Genomic DNA, 25,664 nt, shown 5'->3' on the forward strand with positions numbered 1-25,664 from the left:
TCTACAATATCTCCATGTTTTTAAGATAATATGGATGAGAGAAAAAAGCAAAAAGGGCATATCATAATTTTTTTTGGGGCGGCATCTGTTTGCACGCACCCATTTAACAAGGGACTTTTTTGTAAAAGTACTAGAAATTCTGCCTCCAGGCAATAAGTTCACTGACCGTGCAGTGCATACACAACGCACACACGGGAGGACATAGTGTGATGGAATGCGCCCAAAGGACACCTATGACACATTATCAGAGCTGCGTGCACCATCATCAGCTTCGCCGCCGGTTTGTTTCTTGCTTGATAGGCACACCAAAGGGTCTGGGCTGGCACCATGTTTAAATACCGCAGGTAAGGCACATCTGCACACGTGCTCATGTTTGAATTTTCTGTTTTTGTTTTTCCAATTCATGTTTCCTGTTCATCATGATGAGTTAAGTGTACTCGTCATGACGCATGTGTATAATTGTGTTTATTCCATCGTCTTATTACAAGTCGTAAAACCCTCCCCTTTGTTTTATTTTGAGTGTTGTAAAAGGGGTCTCTTCTTGGCCCCTTATGTGAGCAGTCTGTAATGGCCCAATCTCGGCCCTGTGTAAGGTCATGATGCGCACGTCAAAGACCAGATCAACAAGGTGTTTATTGTAGTTACCTGCACTTTCATATCACCGAATAGACGAGAGGAAGAGGGATAAAGAGGAGGAAAAATAAGAAGAACATGAAGAGAAAGAGAAAGTAGGGTGAATGAAGAACCCTGGGCTGAAGATAATGTTTGTCTAGATTGGCGTCTTTTCCTCTGCAATTTCATCGTGGGAATACTGACGTGATGCCCATTCCTATCGAACGTGGTTGGACAAGGCCACGGCCATCGTGGTGGATGGTGTGTTCAGATCAATCATCGTCACTTGCCAAGGAATCGCAGCAGTGCCGCACGCTGAACCCACGGTTACACAATGTCTTGATGCATATCGGGCGTTGATCGTGACAGCTATCACCGATGATAGAACGGATCTCTTCAACATGATGATCGGATCCATTATCTTCTCAAAGATAGATCTCCGTAGTGGAACCACCAGGCTCGGATTCATCTACGGCATGAATGGAAGACTGCCTTTAAGACTACAAACAAGTTATATGAGTGGAGAGTCATGCCCTTCGGCCCCTCTAAGGCACCGACTACCTTCTAGTGGCTCATGGATGAAGTACTCTGCGCGTTCATCAGAAAGTTTATTATCGTCTACTTAACGATATCCTCATATATAGCTGCATTGGAGATGAACATCTCGAGCATCTTTGACAGGTATGTACAGTCCTTACATGAGAGCCGCTATACGCTTACCGAAAGAAATCCAGCTTCTTTACGACAGAAGTTACATTCATAGGATTATCGTCTCAACACGGCGTCCCCGCCAACTCGGTGAAGGTTTTAGCCATCACGCCATGGCCTCCACCGTCTAACGTCCATGACGTACGGAGTTTTGTCGTACTCATCACATTATACTAGATATTCATACAGAACTTTAGTTCTGTCACGGCTCTAAGCAGAAACTAACTTAAGGTGGTGCTGTTCACTTGGACACATGCAACAGCCCGAGCTTTCAAGCAAGTGAAGGTCATGATGACCCACACGCTAGTCCTCTTCCTACTTCAGGAAGATCTTCAAGGATATGTGATGCTTTTTGCATCAGAATTGGGGCGTGCTTAGCAAGATGGACACCCCATAGACTTCTTCAACGAGAAGTTGAATGATGCAAGACTCTGCCATTCAACTTACGATAAGGATTTCTTCATCATTGTCCATGCATTGAAGCACGAGCAACACTATCTCCTCTCAAAGGCATTCGTACTTTTCCCAGATCACGAGGTGCTCAAGTACCTTCATTCTCACCAGAAATAGAGTGAACGCCACGTGAGATGGATCGAGTATTTACAGGATTTTACATTCATCATCAAGCACTAGAAGGGAAAGGACAATGTCATACCTAACGCACTCAATGAACGAGCGCACGTGCTTAACATCATGAAGGTAAAGATTCTAGGATTTGAGCATATTTGAGAATGATACAGTAACTGCCCAGATTTTGTACCTATTGTCACGGAGATCCAGGGAGGATCGTCACGCCAGTTCAAGCACTGCGTCATCACCGAAGGTTACCTGTTCTATCAAAATAGGTTGTGCATGACACACACACCAATACATGGCCAGAGGTTGGTAAGGATTTCCTATTTTTTTAGAATTTTTCTCATATTCGTTAAGAATTCGTCCGATATTGTTTTATAATTTTCTGGCCATTATTTAGCCAATAAATGATTTTAAAATTTAAATAAATGATTTTTTTAATTTTATATGTTTAAATATGATTCTATATATTTATTGAAATTGGAGGCGTCCACGGCATTCGTCTAAACCTTGGGAGAAGGCAACCTGAAATGATATATGCTTGATGAAGCCATACATTCCAAATACATCTCTTCCCCTTTGAGCATTCCATCTCTTGTTTGTTCTGATTCTCTTATCCATGCCATCATTTCTGTGTTTCCCCTAATACAACATTTGATATTCTGTGTTAAATGGGAGGCATAGAATGTGTAGCTTTTTATCTTAGCGTACGCAGAAACTTAGTGGAGAATTTTAACATAAAGTAGCCGCTACCCCAAAGAGAGTGACCTTCATATAGAGGCGAGAGGTCCACCACTTGAAGAGTGACGTGAGCAACCTTTAGATCATATTGTCAAATCTAGAGAGAAGTACGTCTTTCTATCTCATTTCATTAGATCTACCCAAACCAATAGGGATGACACCCATATTTCTGACAAGGTGGAATCCAAATTCTCAAGGGGAGCTCCTTTTGAGCATTTTATGATATTTCTAACACTTCATGCAGATGAATGAGGGTTGATGGATGAACAACTCATCTAAAGTAACAATGGTGCATTGCTAAAGAGATTAATTGTGGGGGGGTGTATGATAACTTGTAAATTATAATGTTTAACTGATAAATATTACATTATATTTATGTGTTTTAATGGCCATATTTTCATGTCATGATATATAAATGGAGATAAAAGATATATACTTTGATTTTGTTGTTAATTCTAAATTTGTGGTATTTTTTGGTGGTGTTTCACTTCATTGCATTGAACAAATAAGTTTTACAGGGCCTTCAATACTTGGCCCAAGGTTAGTAAGGGATTTCCCATTTTTCTAGAATCTGTCCCATACTGTTTTATGACTTTCTGACCATTATTTAGCCATAAAATGATTTTAGAATTCAAAATAATTTTTTTATATTTTTATATTTAAATATCATTATACATATACATATTAAAATTGGAGGCATCAGCGTCACTCGCCTGATAATTCTGGCGAATGATTAAAAGTGAAAAATTAATCAACTATTAGCTCATTATAATATCGCACATCCCGATGCCATAATGAACGAATCATATCACAATGAAAGTACAAGGTGCAGGCGATGACAAAATGTGTTTTGTTTTTATGTGTTTTTAACTCCGCATGCATTTATAACGTGCAGTTATTCCTTGTATGCTCAGTTGGTTAGCCGCATGCATTTAATGCACACGCTAACTGACACGCGTGCATTAATAAAAGAGAATCATTGCACTCAAATTAATATATGCAGCAGTCGACTCGTTGCATGCATTAAATCCTCGCAGAAATTGCAACTGTGTTATAAATGCTAACAAAAAGTTGTTTCTTTTCTTTTATTTTTATTTAATACAAGGCGAGATGGCGATTAGTGAGCCATGTAAATGAAGCATAATTTTCCAATGATTGCAGCGTTTTGAAGCGCGCGAAAACATGGGCAGCGCAAGATCCGAGGATGGACGAAATGAGAAAAAAAATGCTAGCCAATAGAAAATACTGCTTTTTCAAAGAGATAAAGGAGATCCAACGACCTGAATTAATCGTAAGTAAAACAGTAATATTTTGAGATCTAGACGTTTGATTGAGCTACAATTTTGAGGGCATGTTTGTCTTTTAGCCCTCTATCACTTATACGGTTGGATCTTTAAATAGAGGTCTCAAAAAAGGCAAATTTCACTTTTTGAAACTCTCCCAAAAATTTTCCCAGGAAGGACACAGGAATTGGTTTGGAAGTTGACAAATCTTTGTTCATCATTGAGATTTGTTAGTTTCTAACTTGATTTTTGAGCTTCTTCTTGAATGATCCTAAAACACCAAGCCTGGACAAAATGTACATGCCCTTGAAGTTTTTTTGAAATAATATTAGCATTGCATTTCTATTTTGACTTGAGATCTGATTTATAATCTTTCCTTATACAATTATTTGGAACATTTCTGCATTTTTTTATTTTTAGAACTTCACCTTTTCACAAAATTCTTCTACTTTCTAATTTTAAGTTAATTCATCTTCTTTCTCTCAATAGATTTGGAAATTGGTTGCTTAGAGATGTAATTGAATATATAAAAAACCAAAATATAAAATTTCATCCAAAATATCTTCCATCGTGAAGTCCAATTTCAAACTTATTGTCTTGATTATTAATTTCCAATTTTAATACATACATACTGTCTTAAAATTTTATCATAATTGGGAAATTAGTAATCCAAACTAATCTTATCTGATGATTAAATTTATGTTATCTTGAGTGTCATAACCAAAAATATTAAAATCAAAATTAAGTTTCTACTGAATTTTGATCAATAATTAACATAATTAAAGTCTATTAAGTGAAATTTTAATTCATTTTTTAATTAAATTATTAATAATCGGATAAAAGTTCTTGCTTGGTGCTTCCTGTGGTTAGACCCCTTCCTTGCTCTATACAGAATATTTTTTGAGTAAGGGTATTTATAAATTTCTTGCATAAGTCTAAAAGTCCAAACAATGATGTATTTAGTCATCAATTTTAGGCTTATCACTAGCCTATATTTAGGCGCGACGTTGGCAATATTATGGCCCAGTGGTGTGTTTGTGCTTTGCCCAAACAGATCAGGAAGATCGCAGGATTATACATCGCGCTAAGGGTGCCCAAGCATCCATGAGACGATGTCAGCATGGACTTCGTCCTAGGGTTAACCTAAATCGCACATCGACACAACTCGATCATGGTCATCCTTGATAGGTTTTGGAAGATGGTGCACTTTGTGCCCTACACAAAGACATCTGACGCTATAGAGGTCGCATATTTACTCTTCTGATAGATTGTGCATCTACATGGCTTGCTCACTTTGATCGTCTCCAACTGAGATTTCTGCTACAAGAGTTACTTCTAGAATACCTTGTAGAGTCTCCTCGAGACAAAACTTAAGTTCTCTGTGGCTTACCACCCTCAAAACCAACAGTTAGATGGATGTAGTCATTCGGACCTTTGGCAACCTAACCTTACGATGTGGGATTTGATGATTCCTCGCAATGAGTTTTCTTGCAACTCCTTAGTGAATTGAACCATAGGGTAGTCCTTTCAAGATTGCTAATGGCTAGGCTCCTCGTTGACCCCTCGACTTAGCACCCGGTGATCCTCATGTTGGGTATCTAAGGATGGTCTTGCAGTCACTGAGCGTCGTTGCACGAGCATATTCATGATAGGATCACAAGTCAATATGCATTGTACAAATAGGTTGCTAGCTTGCATCATCGACCCCAAGTGTTTAACATGAGAGACAGCGTGATGGTGAGAGTTGGACCTGAGAGATATTCTCACAAGATGGCTACCAATCTACATGCTTGTAGCGTTGGCCCGCTCGCCATCCTTCGAACAGTGGGTCATAATGCCTACGTCATTGAAATCCCTTCTACGTGGGGGACCAGCTCCACATTTAAAGCGGCGGACGTGGCTTTGTACCAAGCCCCTTCTCCAACCCCTGACCTAGCCTTATATAATAACACTATCTAGCCTCACTCGTATGATGAGTATAGCTAGTCTCATAACCATTAGTGTGGGGACACTAAGGATAGATAGTAGGTGATCTTTAGTGGAAAGTGTTCACTTAATTGATCCGCACAAATCCCTAATTGTTATTATACTGAATTGTTAATCGAGTCAATTTACGTCACGGTTATGTAAGTGGTCCTTAGACCTGAGATGTTAAAGCCGTCTTGTAGACAGAAGGTTGTACTTTGACTATGGCCAACAAGTCTCTAATCATGGGATTCTAAGAGGTCTTCATTCGAGTACATTAAAATCTTACGAATACCATTGAGTGGTCAATATATAAGCGTCTGCCCTCAGCACAATAGGTGGTAGCTCAAAGAAGACAATGCAATGAATTCCTTGGCCAAGGCATTGAAGTATCAGAGAAGTGTTCTCCGATAATTTCCAAATGCACCAAGCTCGGATGACTCATTAGGTTTGACAATTGACCATACCCTAATTCATCCAAGGAGGGTCAAGTAGATGAGGGACTATACATACATAGTAATTGATGAATAACAGGTTCCATGAATTGAGTCAATACACACTTCTTTGTATCTTATAGAACACAAGGTGTAACTTGATGCCCCACATGTTAGAGACCTGACCTATCAATTGGATTAAATCAGTCCAACATTAATAAATCTATATGATGATGTAGTTAATGAATTTGGAAGGTCAATAAAGGTTATTGGGTCACTGGAGTTGTTAACTACAGTAATACATGGGCCTAGAGGGTCACACAAAAATGGTAGTTTGGACGTCCACAAAGTATACTTAAGTTATACTTAAGTTTTGGTGGTGTTTTATGAAAAATACCCACAAAGTATAAATAGGTGAAGGCCTTGAGCAAAATTCACCAAGGCCAGAATTTTTCAGGGGCCTTCCCCTTCTTCTCCTCTCTCTCAACACCCCTCTTGATGCCTGATGCAATCGAAACAGCGTAATGATGACAGTGTAGGTAGAAGAGGGATTTGACATGACAATGAGAAATGACATGACGGTGTAGGTCAATCAGAAATAGGATATTCGACATGACAAGGATTGTGTGGATATGTGTGGAGGCTGCACACTTGATCAGCTTGACTCGTCTCACTACATGAGTCAAGAAATCACTGATGCGATCTCTGCAAAGGTACTTTGTTTCATGTTTTAATATTGCCATAGGATTTGCATTCAAGTCTTCTGCTATGGAATGTTTTGATTTCTTCATCCATATTAAGGCCTCTAGAACCAAACATTTCCGATCATGTAAGGATTGATGGAGCACGCCCAAACAATGTTGTGGATACGTCATTGGAGATGCCCTTTTCATTGTCAGCTTCACCATCGATTTGTGTCTTGCCCGACCGGCATAACAAAACGTTAATGAAGATGCCCCAGTTTAAATACTACGGCTAAAGCACATCTGCGTGTGTGCTAATGTTTTAATCTTTCCATTTTTAGTCTAATTTATGTTTAATGTTTGTCACAACGAGTTCACCATACGCATCTTGACATGTCCATATCGCTATGTTTATTTGGTCATTTTATTCTGACTTATTTTAAAAACTACCCTTTCCTTTATTTAAAGTGTTGTAAAAGGGGGTCCTTTCTTGGGCCCCTAATGTGAAGAGTTTGTAATGGGCCCATCATGGCCCTAAAGGCCATGATGCGCACATCCAAGACCAGATCAGCAAGTTGTTTATTGTAGTTACCGGCGCTTTCAGATCTCACCCAAGAGACAAGAGTAAGAAGAAGAGGAAGAGTAAAAAGAAAAGGAAGAGGAAGAGAAAAAGAGGTGAATGGGGAAGCCTGGATTGAAGACAGTGATCATCTAGATCGTTGTGGGAATATTGTTGTGTTGCCCATTCACGTCCAACATGGTTGGACAATAGCACATCCATTGTGGTTGATGTTGTGTTTAGATCAATCACCCTTGCCAACCAAGGAATCGCATCACCACCGCGCTCTGACCCCCCTTGTCACACGACATCCTGATGCATCTCGAGCGTTGATCCCGACATCTATATTGCTTGAACAAAACCACGTTTAATGTGGTCATGGCTGCGATCAAGTCATCCTCTCCATCAACGAAGAGCACCATTGCACTGTCATACCACAATCTTACGGCCAGACGACCTCCCCATATGCCTCGAAGGTATTGGTCATGTGTCAGATTCTCAACCTGCACTCAGTTTGACCCAGAGGTGCGTGTAGCGGCTGTTGGGTTGTGCACAATCACGTGATCTTGCACCGGGATTTTTAGGCCCCCTTGGTGCCTACAAACTTCCTTCGTACAACGGCGACGTTTTCAAAATGGGGGATCTTCTTTTATCTAGGGAACCATTATCCACTAGTGATCACCAACATTTCTGGTGAATTGTGTCAGCCTCTCGACATTGTGCATGCGTCTTCATCACCGTCGCATTGTTGTCGGCTGCTACACCATCAGTCGTGTGGCCACCGTCAATCGTCATCGCGGATGCTACCATGCATCATGGTAGAGTCCTGCGAACTCGCCATACCCTTGCCATAGCATTGCCTGTGACTGTTCCATGTGTCACTACTGACATGCACAGCGTCATCGTGACATACCCCGTGCCTCATCTCGGACTTTGTTGTTGCCGAGCGTCGAGCTTCATGTGCTCCTCCCTCCAATCGTCTCTCACTACATCTGTCCATGCCAACCATTGCATCAACAAAGACCTCGATGATGCGTGATGCCTCCAACAAGGTACACCATCCCCTTGCTCCCCCATTTATATTACCATCTTCAGTATATTTTTATTTCTCTCCACCGTGCTCGAGTTAGATTAGGCGAGAGAATTTATCCACAAAATTACAACTTGAGTGAATCCTTTGGTAGGGGTCGAGCCATCTGCTACATGCGAGCAACAACATAAATAGCTCTAATCAACGCCGTACTCACCGTCATCACTCCGACCAGGGTCAGAAGGTCACCAACATTGTCATCAATGGTCTGAGTCGGTCCACTCAAATCTCGGAGCTTTGCAAATTCCCACGAGTCGGGGCCTGCCCGTACATCCATCTAAGATTCGCGGCATCACTTAGTTCCATCCCCTTGTGATTTACCCATTGCACGACACCATAGATGATGTCCAACATCATGGTGACCTGTAGCTGGCTAGCAGTAGTGAAAGCGCACAGGTACGTACAAAACACTATTTAAAATTTTTGTTTTTATTTTTCTCTTATTTCATCTAGGACTACATGGCGCGCAGTGAGCGGAGATGCCTACACATCTTTAAAATGTTCTAGCCAATGGGAGATTCACACCTCATTGTGTGTAAGGTAAAAAAGATAATTAAATAAATGAATACAGATCCAAAAATTATGATTTGCCAAACTCATTTATTAATAACTTTTGACCCCAATGTTTGATTGAGGTCAATTTTATGAATTTTCTTGTCTCAATTTCATATTTTCATTTGAACGATTGGATCATTCAGATAAATCCTACATCAAGGGCTAAAACTTAATTACTTGTTGGGGTAAACTGGGAATTTTTACCATCTAATGTAAGTATAACAGCTAAATTTTGAGATAAGGAGGTCATTCTGGAAGGGTTTCTATCACAGCTACAAGGTAACTCTATCTGGTGTTTGTATTTCACTATATTTGAATAAAATGTGATGGAAAAAACATAAACAGCAACGGGTTAAAAAGAATATAAAATTCACGCCTATTTCTGGCTTATCATTAGGATATAATAAACTATCAAATATTTCTTAGTCAAAAAATTTAGTAGTAACACATAGAAAAAAACATTCTGGAATTCATCCTTTCTAATCTACTACTTTTGTCGAACATATAACCACATGTCAAATTCCCCCATACCAAACACTCAATAATTTTTTTGTACCCTTGTACCGGAGCTGAACACCATCACGAGCCACGTATTGATGTCGCACCTGCTAACCAATTACAAATAGGCCTTCGTAACTACTATAGGAAACATTTTACAGAACATATTTTTTCTGTCGAATTTACAACTTATGCTAAACTTTAGTTCAATTTCCAAATAAAGTTTAAAAAATATACTAGCTATTTTATATATACACATTATATATAATAAGTATGGTTTAGTTTTAACTTAAAGTAGCTCTAATTAAAACAATTAATATGCCCCATAGTTACTACATGCTTGATAAGGACGTGACCATGAATTTTTGTTTTATAAGTCAGAACAGTAGAAAAACAGTTCAACAATAATTTTTTAGGTATGTGAAAGCATTGCGTAGCATTTTCCACACACGATCCATGTCCACTTTGCTAGAACGGTTCGTATGAAAGTTACCAAGGGTATTTCTCCCATGCCATTGCACATTACCAATGTCCACGTCATTTTTAATAACACCTGACTGTTTCTTTCCTATGTTACAAATCACGTACTGGCGCAGCAAGACATGGGTCTACTTCCCGTGATGCATACTAGCTGGTTTCTTATCCAATATTTACATTTCAAACTTGCAATAAGTACACAGTAGAAGAATAAATATGTTTTTAAAATATTTTCATACAGATTTTGATCTTTTCACTTTACTTTTGCCTATTTCAATTCCAAATAACAACCAGCTGAATTGCTTTTCTGATTTTAATTTATGAATTTTTTATATATTTTCTAAGCTTTACTTGAAATACAGAACTGTGGTAAATTAAATGCTCATTTACTTATGAAAGCCTGAGAAGGATAAGAATAGGCTCATATTGGACCACAAGAAGAAATCCAAGCCATGTTCCAGACACAAAAAAATTTAATACTTAAGAAGCTAATATTTAAGTATTTTCTGTGAACTAAATCAAAAAAATAAAGGATTGTGGAACTAAACCAGAACTTAAATTCTGAATGTTTTTTTTACAAATTAGTTAATAGAAGAACATAGAATTGGGCTAGGAACAAAGTAATTCTACTATGCTAAAACCATTGGTGATGTCAGACGTCATAACAGACGTCTTGCAACGAGTACCACGACGATGCTCTGATACCAATTTGATGTCCAACGTCATCGGGGTCATTGACCAAAGGTACCAAGACGATGCTGTTGTATTAGTATGATGCCTGACGTTGTCAGTGACATCGTACGATGGATAAATTCCCAAGTGAATGTGACTACGTGATGTAGTGTACTAGGTGGGATGCACATGCAGGCCCCGGCTCTTGTGAATTTGCCAAGCTCTGAGCTCCAAGGTGGGCAACCGATGACGTAGATGGTGACCTTCTTACTCTCTTCGGAGCAACAACAGTGACTACGAGGTAGATTGGAATATTTCCATTCGTGCTCACACAAGACGGAGGGGCTCAACCCATACCTTGGCAATCACTCGACTTGTAGTTTTCTTGATATAATGTGTCACCAAAACTAACCCAAGTGTGGAAGAGTACAGTCAAAAATATGCTGAAAGATGTAATATAATTGACAAACAAGAGGAATGGCGTGCGTTGTTAGTGGCGTTCCTTGTCGTTAAAGTCTTGGATGGTGTGTGCACTTGTGAAGGTAGGCAAAGTGGAGGGGTGACATAGGCGGGCACAGTCTAGCTCGACAAGTGGCATCAATGCGGTGCTAGAGCATGGTGCGGGAGATAAACGAGAATGAGGAAGGTTGGACGGCCGATGGTAAGGTGGCTCAAGTGATCGTCTGTGTCCAACGGCTAAGACAGGAAGATGGGTTGGCATGGCGGCACAAAGCAGCAAATGCAAGTGGCTGCGCGAGCCCGTCACAATTTTTCATGGGCACGAGCACGAGCAAAGAGCGGTGCGGGCGCGAGGCTATAACTGAGGGACGCGGAGCATGGTCGTCACGGTAAATGATGACTGGGTGTTTCAAGCGCACCCACACCTTACACAATTGGCTAAAAGCACAGCTTGCTTGGTGGATGATGACCTGCAAATGCCTCCAATGTCAAGTTGAAAACTCTATGTAGACTATAGAGGCAGCATATTGCACCGCATTCGTCAACTAGGGGTTTCGTTAGCACAGATGGTTCATGCGCACACGATAGTCAAAAGTGGTGGCAGATCGTTCCAATCGCTAAGACCAAGGGGACGACGGTCCTATAACTATGTCAGACGGTGGCCCAACGGTGCAACGACGAAGATAGTGCGCTTATTGCAGACATAGTTGTGGGTCATTGACTATCGCAGAGACAACATCGATAGATTAAATATATTGAAGGCACAGGAATTGTCGCTCATTTAGTGTAACAACCAAGGAAGTCACGCGCATCGCGTGATGCCCAAAGAGTCATGGCAAGTGGCAAGGATTGACAACATCAGTCGGGCAATGCCCGCGAAGTAGACGAAGTCAGGCATGGATTAGCAACACGAACCAAAGTGGTTCAATGATGGTGTGACGTCCAAGAGCGACTGTGTGCCGTGGTGGGTTCCCCCTTCTCCAGCTTTTCCATTGTCCTCTTCTTCTCACCTTGTTCTCTTCTTCTTCCTTTTCTTCTCCTTCTTATTGTTGAGACCAGTAGATGAACGGAAATATTCAACAAATAACTTGTTGGATGAGGGGGCTAGGGCTCCATCATGCCCTAACCTCAATATGGGCCATCGTAGGGGAGCCCTATGTAAGGGCACTAGTAGAGGGGCCTTAAACATAGAGGATCTCCCCTACTTTAACACAAAATAAAAACTGATTTGCTGAGTGTTCGACGAGACTCGACCAAACATGTGACGATACGAACACAAACACCATACTACATATACTGACGACAAAAATGAAACCACATACACAGTAAACATGGAACTGAACAAGCATGATAAATTGACTAAAACAAGCACGATCTAGGGAAATTTTCAAAATGCTCGATGGCGTGACCGTGCCCTTGTCCGGGTTGTTAAACTCGTATGTCTTCACCATCGCCCTAGCGTGCCCGGTTGGGCAGGATGTGAACCGGCGGGCTGTCTATGACGATGATGGTGGACCCACGATAACTGTGATGGGGACTGACACGCTCCATCAATTGGAATCAAATGCAAATATCTTTTTATTTTATCTTATTTTAATTCTTACAAGTTCTTTTTTATGGTATAATACATAAACATTAGTTTATCTAAATTTCTTCTTAAATAATGTGGGTAGATGCTTTAAAAAAGATACAACCAGTACTTCAGGGAAACGACAATGAGGATGATGTGATCTTCTTATATATATATATATATATATATTTTTTTTTTTTTTTTGTTTTTTTTGCTAAGTATAATAACCATTTCAAACAACAGCCTAATTTACATGCTTTCCATACCATTAACCCATACTAAAATTCCATTTGTAGACAAAATGACCATAATGACTAATGTGTTCTCCAATATGATATGTGGAGCCTCGGCTGCATGTTTGCTGGCATGATATTCCGGAAAGAACCTTTCTTCTACGGTCATGACAATCAAGACCAGCTTGTGAAAATTGCCAAGGTTCTTGGAACAGACGAGCTGCATTCTTATTTAAATAAATACCTGCTAGAACTCGAACCCCAGCTTTAGGCGCTCGTTGGGAGGCACAGTCGGAAGCCTTGGTCTAAGTTCATTAATGCAGATAATCAGCACTTGGTTTCTCCTGAGGCGATTGACTTTCTGGACAAGCTTCTCCGCTATGATCATCAGGACAAGCTTACATCACGTGAAGCTATGGCTCATCCATACTTCTCCCAGGCGAGGGCTGCAGACAACAGCCGGAACCGCCCCCAGTGAGGGAGGCTCGATCTCACCCTACGTAGAATAACACGAGATCGTGGCCGTCTATTACGATTTCCTCGGTGTGATGATGATGATCTCTTTCTTTACCTGGATCAGCATCTGGGTTTGCGACACGTATCCCCTGGTTCTCCCCTCTCCAGGACCTTGTATCAATTAGTAAACTTAATGGCTTGGCCTAAAAAAAAAAAAAAGACATAGCTTGGGTAACAATGTTTTGAAACTAGTAATTTATCAGAAAGCAAAATTTTAACTGGTTTTCTCTTAACCACACACAGCTGCCTAAATCCCCCGCTTGCAAATGCTCTACCACCTATAAAATTCTACCTAGAATAGCACAAACAACCACATATTTTCTCACTAAGGCTCTCGCCAATAATATTACATTTTATTCACATTTAGTTTATGATTTTAAAAACCCAATTGTATTCGAAAAAGTAAAAATTGGGATGATAGATTAAAAATAAAATTAAAAGACATTTAAACTTATTAAGTTATTTTTTATTATTTTCATTCATTACATAGGAAATGGTTAGATTTCAAAAAATTATATATAATCTCTAAAACTAGAAAAATATATTGTCACAGACATCTACTGCAATAACACCTGTCAAAAGTATTATCTGCTTTCTGTGGATTTCATTCTTGCTTAACCTCTACTAAGTAATAAGAAGGTTATAAATGTGGCTGGATAAATCAATGCCCAAAAAAGGTACTTTAAGCAAATTATATTTTAATTAAGTGGTATGACAAGTGTACCGATTATAATGGAATGGTAAGTGATGAATTTTATAATAAACAAGGAATCGCATCATATGACAACCAAATTATCAAATGATTTACTTGCCTCGAACTGGATAGGGTTTTGCATGTGTGGTGTGTGGATGAGTCTCCGAGTAATTAAGGAGTGTTCTCTTAACAATCTCAATTGTATGGTTTTAATTAGTCGTTTCTAAGTGATATTACACAATAAATATATATACCAGTACTTAGGGGTATTTAGGTAATGATGAGCATGGACCGTCTCCACAAGGAATGATAATTAAGGGTTCAATATTTCACTATAGTGATTATCGATATGAGAAGATAGAATTACGAGAAGATATTAGGTGAGATGGTGACATAGAGTCAAAGATTGTAGAAAGTTGTAATAAAAACTTGAAATTTGCAAAAGAAAAAGGAAGTGGAAGAAGAATGATGTGAAGCGTTACATGAGTGAGATAGAAAATGTGTCGGATATGATACTGACCAAGTGATTAAGCTATACGATGATACAGAGATGAGATTAAGGGGTAGTATGGAGGTGTTGTGACACTAAAGATGATCAATGAGTATAATTGTAATATCAATAATGTGGGGAAAAAGTAATGTAGAGTGACAACTCTTAGCATTGATCTTTATGTTCTGCCTGAATCAGGATTATTTACAGGTGTCAGTAAGCTCTCCCTTTCCTCTACTGTTTCTTCCCATACACCCAAGGTGCCTGAACCATGTGATGGTTCTCATTATCTTTCAATCAGTCCACATGAGTAAGAACCAAGTTCGAGGATATTTTTGACAAAATTGTAATTTCCCTGAATCAGGATATTTAAAAAGGAAACATTCCATGATGTCCCACGTGGCGACGCAAGGCCCCCACGTGGAATAATAAAGTAATAATTAAAATTTTATTTTATATTTTGTACCTTTATGGATGTGAATAAGCCACGTGTACATACAGGGAAAAAAGACAAAAAAACCTTTTGATTATTACATGATTATTCCATGATGTGACCTGGCGTCGCCACGTGACACATCATGGAATCTTTCTTTTTTCTCTTTTCAAATGAATGATGCACTCTTGCACTTCATTCACTTCAGAGAAAAAGGGAAGATTCTTTTGTTATTGTCTGACGGGACATGTGTTTACTTATGGTGCACTAGTGCATTTTTCTCTCTTGTAAAGATTTGTTTTGGTACACATGCACGCCACATGTAATGCCACAACTTCTGACTTTACTTTTTTGTCTTTATAATTTTATTTTCTCCATTATCAGTAGCATCTATTGGAAAAAATGGCTCTTTTTTCCTTTGGTCTGTGTCGTTCCCCTGCGAAAAAACACGTCAATGTGTCAATTGGTGCCTTAAAACATTGCATCTATGATGCCCTAATTGTGCCTTTCCACCATGAATAACACATTTAATAATTGTGAAGGTTCGGATTGGTTGCCATTCAAGGAATCAAAGTGCGACATGGGATAATCGCAGTAGAAAACCTTAAAAAATTAGCAATCATTTTAAAGTACTTCTAATTCATTATAAATAATAAAAATATATATTTCAACTTAGAAACTTTATATCTCTTTTCATATGGATTATTAAAAAAAATTAAAAAAATCTTCTGCATGGTAAAATGTTTTTTTCAGAATATGATGTCATGAAAATATGAAAAAATCACTTAAATCACAAAAATCAAACTATCAATGTTGATTTAAGACTCTTAGGCTTGATAACACATGTACTTAAATATTTTAATGCATACAGCCTCATAAATACAACAGAATTAAACTCATTATTTTTGTGTTATCATGCCTCTATATAGATGCATCTCATCTTATAAAGGTTTGATCTCCTCATTGTTTACTCAAACAACTTTCCATTTGATCTCAAAGCATCATCTCATTGTTCAATCAAACAGCTTTCCTTAAAGTCCCATATTATCTCTTACCACAAATTCACCCTACAAAGCAGTATTAGTATTTGCAAGAGATTCATTGTGGAGATTAAACGATTAAGAAAATGTGTAGAAATGGAAAGGAAATCTTGTAGAGTTTGAGTCTGAAATAGGCTTCGCCCCTTTCTCATCAAATGATATGGGCCAAGTACAAAAAGTTTTTTTCTCATGTCTTTCCTTCGTATCTTACGGGATCCAACCGTATAGATAGATTGATGTCAGACGTCATCTAGGACGTCGTCCGATCAGCACCGAATATGATGGTTTGGTACTGATAAGAGAGAGTGGTATCGAACGTCAGTGGTAGTGTCGGCCGACAGATGAACCCTAATGGGTCGATGTGACTACAACGCAATGAATGCATATCCCACGTGTCGTACATGCAGGCTCTGACTCGACAGAAGTGTGGAACTCCAAGCTTGAATGTGTTGCTGGGTGATGGCAACGGTGGCCTCTCGAACCTCATCAAAGCGATGAAGGTGTGTGCAGCCCGATAGAATTTATCCGTAGGGCTTGCACGCATTGGGCATACTCGTCCATATCGCTGAGACACTCAAATGTCCTAGTTTCTCTCAATACCTCTCTCACCTACCTAGCTCGAGTACGGTGGAGTTGGGACAAAAGAATACTGCAAGGGATAATTATACGAGTGAAGGGAGAGGACAGTGTACCTCGTCGGCGTGGCTCGCAATGCTGAATTTCATCAATGGTAGGCGGTGGTCAAAGAGGATGGGGCAGAGGGGCCGGAGAGTGGATGATAGCTCGACGAGCAATGTAGGTGCCGGAGCTATTGATAAAGGACGGAGGAGAGGAGGAAGATGAAATCGGTAGCAGTTACGGCTCAACCTAGTATATTATCGAGCTGGCACTGCCAGAGGACGGTGCAGCACCAGCAAAATGGTCAGCCAAGGCGAGCGGGATGGCAACAAACAAAGTCACCCTTGTAGGGATTACCTGTGCGATCATGCAGCTGTTGTCAGGGTATATAGGTGGCCGACGAAGACTCACAAGGACAACTGGTCTGGCAAGTTGAGGGCAACCATTCGAGTCAAGACTGGTTGACTTCATCTTGCACTGGGTCGGTCAGGACGATCAGCAAGATCGGTCAGTCGGATTGGCAGGATCGGCCACTAGATCAGTCAAATTGGTTGACCAGGTCAATTGCGTTGACCGCTACAGAGCAAACAGTCCAATCGGGATATCGATCGACTGGCCGGTCTGGCAGTCGCATAGGAGGACCACCAATGGGGTGGCCAAGTCAGCAATCCAATGGGAGTGATAACATGATAAATAAACCTATATGTTTATACATTTTAGATGTTTTTAGTATTATTAATTTATAATTTATCATGTTATTATTTGAATTAACCAAATATTTATGCGTAAGCTAGAAATTCCTATGATTATTTTTCACTAACTTCATTGACTTCGATAAAGTCAATCAGTTTGATTTCTGATGAGTATTTTATAGATCCGAATGTGCAGAAATTTACAGGAATTAGAAGATATTATTCTTAGGAAATTGGAGGATTTTTGGGAGCGTAGTGATTATCAAAATGGGCTGCAAATGATGAAACGGTATTGTGGGCTTTTAAAGAAGAGATCAGAGGGGCTTGGACCACGACCTGACCTACCTATTGGGCCTGAAAACACCTTATAGAAGAAACAAACTGGAAATTACAAGGCAAAGCTCTCAACCAATGGAGAAAAAGAGGCAAAATGGCAAGAAAAGAGAATAGATAATGCCCAAAGGAGTATTTTAGTAATTCTCAAAAGGTATAAATAGACTTTTTCTCCATCATTCTCCCTCATTCTGGACGTACTCTAGCAAGTGGCTGACCAGCAGGACAAGGCATTTTTTAGAATCCAGGTTGTTCAACGTGCTTAATGTAAGTTTGTTGAAGTTTTCTCTTAATCTCGTCTCTTGTTTGCATTGAAAAATGCCTGATCCTGTCAAAACATAAGGATACATACCTGAGAGGAAGCATTGAGGGCTCAGTAAACTTGCATTGAGGCTTTAGGATCTTAGATTTCTACTTTCTCCACTATTTCCCATCCATTTATGCTTAAAATCCATCACTTTCCACTCTAAACACTCATTTTCTCTACTTTATCTCTCTAAACTAGGTTTTTTCTCTCACTAGACCTTCATCTATATCCCTAGTTACTCCCCTAAAAATTTCATAAAAAATCTCCTTCATTTGCACATTCAAATTCTATCTCAAACTCCTTCTACACTCTCTCTTCCTTTTCCCTCTCTATCTCCTCATTTCGGCCTTTTCTCTCTCTAGAATCTGTTATTTATCTCTATATATATTCATACATATCCACAGTTCATCACCTCAAAATTTCATAAAAAATCTTCTTCATCTACACCTTCAAATTCCCTCTCAAACTCTCTCTATCTCTTCATTTTCTCTCTCTATCCTCTCATTTCGACATTTTATCTCTCTAAAAACATTTTTTTCTCACTCTAAAATATCTCCCTATATCTCTCTAGATCCTGAAGCGTTCCCTACTTTGAATCCGAAAAAAATCGCATTAAAATATCATTTTTGTTTCTTTTCAAAACACAAATTTCTGTCTTCTAGCCGCCACCGTGCGGTGCCGTTTAGTGCCGTGCAGTGCCCGTGCGGCAGAGACAGCTCTCTGCCTGCCAGTCCGCGCACAGACAGCGCATCCGACCGCAGGGCAGAAGGTAGCCATGTGCAAGGCTGAGCCAAATCGGCTAAGTCCTGACCATTCGGTTAAGCCCAATAAGGCTTAAGCCCAATTTGGCTAAGTCTTCACTTAGCCGGATTGGGCTGACCCACTAAGCCCAGCCCTATACTGGACAACCTAGACCTGTCGACCCATTTGGCCTGCCGGCACCGCCGCCACTCCACCGCCGCTGCCGCCGTCGGAGTAGGTAAATGCCATATTTTCTGTATTTAAAAATTATTAAAAATCTGAAAAAATAAAAAAATTATTCGCTGCATTGAAAAAAATTTGAAAAAATCAGGAAAAAATCTAGAAAAGTAATATAATACATTCAAAGTAATTTTAACATCTTAAAATTTCCAAAAAAAATCTCTATCTCTCATTTTTAATATTTATAGTTGTTTTATGTAAATTTAATTCCAGAAAATTCTAAAAATATTTATTTCTGATTAATTTTCTAAGAGAAAATAGAAAAATTAGTGTAAAAATATGATTTTATGTTTCTCGTTGTATTTTGGCTTAACTTAAATCATAGGGGATTATAAAAATTACCTTAAAATCTAGAAAAATCCCAAAAATTGTATTGATTTGCTTTTAAAATCATTATCTTCACCCCAAGCTGAAAAGAACAAATCTGAAATTAAATTTCTGCCTCTCTACGGATCAACCCCTTACTTTCCCTATATTAATTATAGAGTATTTAAGCGGAAAATTTTCATAAATATTGTTGGCTAAGTTTGAGTCAAAACAACGACATAAAACTCCTAAATTTGGACTTATCAGGGAGCTCCAACGTCGTCGAAGGCCGGCAACAGCCTCTCAAAGGCCATCCTAGATTTTCTCCAGCAGTTCAAGGCGGAAGCAAGGGTGGTCAATCAGCCTCTGCCGGATCTGAGCACGGCCAATTGGCGAAGATCTGCCACCAAATTGGCCAAGCGGTTACACCCGCAATCGGTCAGATGGTCAATTCGAGGCATCGTCCCGCCACAAGACTGAGCGGGAAAAGGATGATCTCCAGGGACCCCGTCATCAAATTCTCCCATCGATGCCAGAGGATGGCCAGAAACTCTTGCCAGATCTAGCACTAGATGTGCGCAAATTCTTCTCCACTATTACCTCGAACAGGAGGCAGAGAATCCCACTATGAGTGAAAAATTCTGCTTCCCTCTCTTACTCGATCTTCCTCTCCCCTTCCTCTATGAGATCTCTTCTCTATAGAAGGGGGAGACCAGATTAAGCAACACAGAATTTTTCCTTCGTTTTCCTGGTCTGAGAGGCTAGGCCCCCCCCTCTTGCCTTATAAGGGGGGGAATGCCAAATGTGCTCCCTAGTGGGCCAACAAACAGGAAGGGTCCATTAGGGGCCCTTATAAATTGGGCCCCCATTACACATAGAAGAGGAGGGGAATTTAAAGTAAAATAAAATAGGGAAAAGGGGGAAAAGGAAGGCCCTTCCCCATGGCGATAAAACAACGAACGTAGGTGGCACGTCGCAAACACGATAAAAACACCACGACGAGAATGGGAAAATGCAAAAAACGAAAAAAAGAACGATGAAAACCAAATGCAATAATCGAGCGTCTTTCACCCGGCTTTCGATGATGATGGCAGGTGGCACGGACGACGTCGTCAGGTGATCCTTGATGGCGTGGGCCATCATAGATGCATGTAGAAAATATTAGAATTGCCTTATAATTTGGTGCCTACTAAGCTGTCTAGAAGTTCATTTGTCACCATTTTAATGTGGCAACATTTCACCAATTTATATCTTTCTTATATCTCCTCCATGCAGCCTTTATCTAAATCCAATTCTGTACTCTCACTTAACTATTGTTCAGTGATCTGTTGCCACTTGTATAGAAAATAAAAAAAAAGCAATGATAATGTGCGCTGCAACGCACCAAAGGTGATACAATGAGTTTTTTTATTATTTTAAAAAATACATGTCTACCATCTTTATTCATTTAAAAACACTTACTGGGGTGTATATTTTGGTACCTTCTCCATCCACCACCATGAAATTTATGTTATTCCCATTTACAATAAAACTTATGATAGGCCCATTTCACTTTTAAGGTTATCATGTTCTAATTTACTATTTGTTAATGTTGCTAAACATTATTATTCATACTCAGCCAGTCGATTAATAAGATTACAAGATGCGATAGATATAGATAAACTCAAGTAGTATGGTTTAAAACAATCAACTCCATAAATATAACTTTTTACTCTTGAAATAATTATCCCAGTCAATACAGCCTTTCAGATGCCAAAACAATAAGTGAAATAAGTGTTCAGATGTCAAAACAATCCAATAAGTAATGATGCCTTCAATAATTGAATAAAAATGTAATGTGAATCGCTAATTTAGTTTAATAATGAATATAAAATCAAACAGAATATCTAAAAAAGACCATAAATTTGACAATAGTGAAGAATGTTCTTGAAGGCTTTTTAATTATGAGGATCAACAATGATCAACAAATAATATGATTATTTAGATGTTTATATTTTGTTGATTTTAATGATATTCCAGCAATGATTATCCTGTTCTATGTTATTACAAAAATATTGTGTAATATTCTAATAGAAAGTGCTATCAAGACTGTCAAAAACTCATGTAAAAATTTAAGGATTTATATTGTTTTGGCAGACCCTAATATGACTTTATTATGAACTGAATTTCCTCATCCATAGTAGATTGTGCTTGACCACAAAAACATCTTGCCTTAGTCTTGTAGTTGATGATGATATCAAACACTATGATTTTTCTTTCTGTAGATGTACACCCATAATATGTCAACTGCTACCTCTCTTGCAGCATAGGGCAGGTTGGATCAAGAGAAATAGTTTATTTGCACATATAAATATGATTTCAATTTAATTATTTCCAAAAGGGTATATTTCTATCAGCTCATTCAGTTTTAATTTTTCTTAGCTCTTTAATTCAGTAACTTACAATACTTTATCTGTTTGTAGGAGGTTGTGATTTCCGATTTGAACCATCTATATTTTTGTCTCCTCGTACAAGTACTTAATTGAATCTTTACTCTCTCTCACTCTCTTCCTGCCAGTCCTATTTGGTCTTCACTGGAGGCATAGCCTTTGATGACTCTCAATATGTCATCAATTATTAATGATTTTCTTGAGCATTAAGTATCCATTGCATTCATTTAATCTATATTTGTTATAATTCATATGCATTATTTTTCCAACTTACTAACCCCACTTGATTCTTTGAATCAAGTGGATTAGATCTCATGTATTTGATTAATGAGTTCAGATATGGATTAAGCATCCAAAGAAAGATGAAATGGATTAAGAGGAGCTGGCGAAAATCAGGAAGAAGAAAAAGCCCTAAAATCTCAAAGAAGCCATATTAAGAGAAACCTATAAATAGCCTCACAAGGGCTCATTCTAGGTTGTCCAGAATTTCTCTCCAAAGAGGCTAGGGCTTGGAGGAGAAGGGGTGCTGCAGACCCTCCAAGAGCTGTTGAGCATTGGAGTTGGGGAGAGAAGCAATCTGAGGAATAACCAAAGCAAGAAGATCATCGCCGTGTCGGCAGGGATGTGACACAATGTTGGTGTGATTGCTGGGTTTCAGAAATTGTATTCTCTTCCCCCTCAAGACAATCTAGGTTGGGCTGGAAGCTCTTGTCAAGGATCTTCCAGATTCTCCAACTGAACTTGTTCTGTGTTTAATCAGTTTGAAGCTTTGTTGTTCAGAAATCATCTTCTTTCACTTCTTCCTCATTTGATTTCATCCATACCTTGACACGCCCTGCTCAATTGCTTCTCTGTGCAATCCCCTTCAAAGTCCCGCTCAGCTGGGAAGAGCACAGCCAAAGCTGTGCCCAGCTTAACCACGTCCTGCAGGGATTGAACGCAGCAGACAAATAGGTGCACCGCACCTGTTTGCTTGTGTGCACAGAGAGCGCTGCACGGAGGAGTTCCTCGGGCAGCATCTGTGAGCCCCAGCGCGCAGGAATCCCGCGCGTAGGGAACCCACGCACAGGGAAACCCGCGCGCAGGGAGCCCGCGCGCAGGAAGAACCTGCGTGCAGACGTCCGCGCGCAGGCAAACGCCGAGCGCAGAGCCACGCCGCGGGCGGGTACGCCTGCGCGCGGGTACGCCCGCACGCAGGAAGCATCTATGTGTAGACGCCCGCGCGCAGGCAAGTGCTGCGCGCATAGCCGCGCCGCGAGCAAACACATGCGCACAGGCCGCTACCTGCGCGCAAGGTGTTTGCTCCCTTGCCTCAAGGGGCGGGGGTGAACCGTCAGCTAGAAATCCTCAGCTGACGGTTCTGCTCAGTTAAGTTTTACAAAAATTATTCTGTAAAGCTTAACTGAAGACAAATTAAACTGAATTTAGGACTCTGAATATAACTATACATTAAACTGGAAAGAGATTACTCTTGATTGCCTGCTCCCTGTGGATCGACACCCCACTTACCCTTCGATTGTGAGGTTATAAATTTGTGTATAAGCTCTATCCTCACACGATTTAACTGATAATTAACCAGTAAAACACCCTAAATTTGAGCTTATCAGCATTCAATATGAATATCTTTCTCCCCACCAAGGAAAATTTTTTTAAGTAGTAGAAACATTTTTATCTTTTTAATATTTTTTGGAGGAATTCAGTTTGAAGATCGAGATCATAGAGCCTGGTTATGTATTTTTCTTTTATAGGACAATATACAAAGTAATATTCCTCTGTCTGCTTTGGTGTTTTTAATGGGCTCTTGTGTAACAGTGCTCCTTTTATTTCTCTTTGGAATTGTGAGGATCAACTTTTTAGGGTGAAAGACCTTTTTGCGTAGACCTCATATCTTTGCAACATATGGTAAGTAACTGTTTGAAATCTTTTGGTCTGCAAATGCATGCATCCCATGTCATCTTCTAGTTGCACAATAGACTCATTGATCAGCATCTGTTGGAGCGCAACTCTCTCTCGCTCAATAATGGATAGCATCAAATCATATCAATCAAATTATGGTTGTACATTTTCTTTTAAAACTTTATTTTAGATTTTCAGTTCCATTAAATCACCATTTAATTATAAATAATAAATTTTCAAATTTTTAAGCCATGTACACTTCAGCCTACTTTTATTCCCCCGAACCCGCATAGCAAACAACTTATGCAAGCCTACTTAACTCATTTACACCGTGAGATTTCATGAGATTTCATGAGTGTTATGTGGGTCTGATCTTCCAAACTCTTGACTCTAGGAGCAGAAGAAGTTTATGAGGCACGAGTTTATGAGTATTTAAGAACAATGAAGATGAAGATGAATATTACAAAGGTTATGAAGATGATTTTTTATTTTCCTAAGCTCTATTTTTTTTTTTTTTTTTTTGCATTTTTTAGACTCACCGCACTTGACTCATTAGCCTCAAGCAGATTTCCCACATCTTCTTGGAGTTTTAACTATAATACACCACTTAGGTAAATAAAATGGTGAATATGGAACTCAAATGGAAGGAGAGGAGAAACCCAATCCATCTCCTATGTATTAAGAAGAACCCCAATACACAAAAAACCCACACTAGATGGTCATTCAAACCTTTTTTATATTCATTTCAATGAAATGTAAGTTTTGTGTTACTAATCAACACTTCGAATCTGAAAGGCCTGTTTTCAAACCTGGAAAGAAGTGAGCATTGATCCAATACTAGGAGTCAAGTAATCCTAGCCCTCTGAACCCTTGGAATTAATTCAAGTACCTGGGAGAATTAGGGCCTTTTACTTAATTCATTCTTCCCTCTATTTGTGTCTCATCTTAAATTTCTGCTCCCAACTTGTTGTCAGGGGCCTATTTATGATCTTTCTTTGATTCATTCATGTTCCACAGAGTGTAGGTGAGGGATTTCAAAGGTGCTAAAATTAAGCCTAAAATCATACATTTCATATTTTTGATGTGACAGTAATTATTTACTATATACATAAAATACAACAAATAATTAAAATGGAAACAATACATAATAACAACTAGTAGGTCTTCATCAAACTACATATATTCATTGATAACATGACCTTGGTCTCTCTGCTCTTAGGACACTAACACAATTACAATGAATTTTCCTACTTTATAAAGCACCTATAATCCGGCTCTTATCTCAAAACTCATGGTCACAATATCAGCCTTAATTCCCATATGAATGAATCTTGATGGTAGCATATAATCCGGATATAATCTCCATTTTGAGCATCTCCTAATATAAACCTTTTTAATGCATCATTAAACCTAACATTAACTTTCAATTTTCAAATAATTTGGTAATCATTGCATATATCGTTGGACTTTATTATTATCATGCATCATTTAAATTTATTTATAAATAGTAATATTGTCTCAGACAGGAAATGTGTTATTGCCTTGCATTGCTTATATAATTCTCTCAATCAGCTACTTGGGAAAAATGCTGTCGCTCTTGTAGATCAAATCTATTATTTCTAGTCCTTCCTAAGTCATGCTAATCTTAATTTTTATTTATGAATCTACTATATACTAATTCAATAGAAATATTTCTATTATGTTATCTTCTTTTGTAATAATCTCCCTTGTCAACTAAAAGTGCCTTATAGTTTGTGCATCTACACCACTCGTGTCACACAACAGTAGAATAGGGTCTAATGATACCATTCCTATCA

At 39.1% G+C, this 25,664-nt stretch overlaps 1 pseudogene; it reads left to right on the forward strand.

The window, feature by feature from the left end:
- The first annotated feature begins 13,215 nt into the window (after positions 1-13,215).
- Positions 13,216-13,590, forward strand: LOC144707401 (casein kinase II subunit alpha-2 pseudogene; annotated as a pseudogene).
- The last annotated feature ends 12,074 nt before the right edge of the window (positions 13,591-25,664 follow it).

This window comes from Wolffia australiana, chromosome 9 (genome assembly GCF_029677425.1).
Source record: "Wolffia australiana isolate 7733 chromosome 9, ASM2967742v1".
Classification (NCBI taxonomy): domain Eukaryota; kingdom Viridiplantae; phylum Streptophyta; class Magnoliopsida; order Alismatales; family Araceae; genus Wolffia; species Wolffia australiana.